This window comes from Octodon degus, unplaced genomic scaffold (genome assembly GCF_000260255.1).
Source record: "Octodon degus isolate 3935 unplaced genomic scaffold, OctDeg1.0 scaffold00120, whole genome shotgun sequence".
In the NCBI taxonomy this organism is placed as follows: domain Eukaryota; kingdom Metazoa; phylum Chordata; class Mammalia; order Rodentia; family Octodontidae; genus Octodon; species Octodon degus.
In genome coordinates, this window is record NW_004524696.1 from 8,638,411 (window position 1) to 8,640,305 (window position 1,895).

The following is a 1,895-nucleotide window of genomic DNA, read 5'->3' on the forward strand; positions in this document are numbered from 1 at the left end:
TCCTCTATTTTTTTATGTCTAACTACTTCAAAGTCATTAAACATGTCTTTCATTATGGTCACCATCCCCATAGTTATCAGAGAAATTATTTCTGATTTGATTTTATTTTCTAGAGGCTCTTTCATCTGCTTACTTACACTGTTACCACACCAGAGGGCCCAGGTGGGTGGCTTTTGTACTATTACACACCACGGCCTCCCCACCCCAGGTTTGCCTTTGGGGAGCTGGACATCTGGGGTTGCATCTTGTGTAAATATCTTTTCATTTTTTATATCTTTTAGCTTAATTCCTAGGTTAATGCTTGTAAATTCATATGGTGAGTAGCTTTATTGCTAGTATTTAGAACATTTAGGAAATGGCTACTTCTCAGAGGTGTCTTACAGGTGTAGCTGGCTTTTGGGTTTTGAGTCTGTTGCATGATCTTACTTCAACTTATTAGGGATGAGAAATTGCTGCCCATTTGGCCCAGTCCCTATTCTTTGGCACTGGCCTATTGTAGTCTCAGTAGGATCTCAGTCTCGGTGTACAACTGGTTAGAACCATTGTGTCACTTTGGTTAAGATGATACAAGCAGCATCAAACACAGCCTGGAAAATGACAAAATTAGGTAACTATTAATTTGCCACCTTTAACGGTATGATCTAGATTTGTGACTGTATAACAAAATGTAGAATGAAAAAGAAAATTGTGTGCAGTAAACAACCCTTTAATATGGAGAGACTTTTACAAGGGCTTGGGTGAAAATAGAGAAAAGAAAGAAAAGGAAGAGGCTACAGAGCAAGGTGGGAGGACAAAGGAGAATTACACAAACTTTGGGAAAGCAGTACAGAAGAAAAGAGGGAAAGACAGAAGAAATAGAAACAAGAACATAGTTCAACGACAGGAAACAGAAAGTATGTTCACATTCATATAAAAACATGATCGAACAGTGAAGGAAAGACAAATAAACCAAAGAGAGAGAAAAATAGAAAATACAGAAGGATAAAAAAAAGTATCCACTGGGAGGAGGCGGGGCCTAGAAGGGCGCTTTGGCTTCCCAGGTAGCTTCCTGCCCCTCTCTGGCTGCGGGGGTGATGGGGTGGGAGGTATTAAGAAGATTTTGCTCGCCTCGCCCCTCTACCATGCCAGTTCTGCATGGGAGCCAGCCAACCATGGGCTGAATTTGGGAGCCAAAGTAAACCACTCCTGCTTTAGATTGCGGGTGTGGGTATTTCATTCTACAGATGGGAAAGTAACTAACACATCCCCCGCCCCCCACTCTTTCTTACCCCCATTTCCAAGAATTGACCTCACACAGGGACTGGGATTCAATCTCAGGCATGCTGCTTGGGCCCCGCCCTTGGGGCACGTTGAGATAGCAATTGAGACTGCGTTTGGTGGCCTGTAATCTCAGTGCCTGGGAGGCTGAAAACAAGAGGATCACTTCCAGTCCAATCTGTGTAGTGAGACCTTGTAGACCCTGTACTAAAATACATTAAAAAAAAGAAAGAAAGAAAAGAAATGAATAGAATTTGAAAGAGGCTGTGAAAAAGATAAGAATGGTCAAGAGATCTGGACAGAAGACACAAGAGAGGACATCCAGTTGGTGCTAATTCGAAGCAAGTTTTGGAAAAGTGAGTTGAGATACCCTTCTGGTCAAATACAGAGAAAGAGACATAGGGAAACAAGATTTTAAATGTTGCTGCATGTTATGGACGTAACTTTCTTTTGTACTTTTGTTAAGAGACTTGGGAAAGCATCTGCATTGTGTTCACATTTAAGCATCAGTAGGTCTCACTGACTGAAAGCTTAGGGCTCTCCACTAACAAGCTTCATAACCACAGTGCTGGGGCTGGGGAGATAAGTGCAAGGTCCTGAGTTAATCCCCAGTACCGCAAAAAAAAAATAAATAAAAA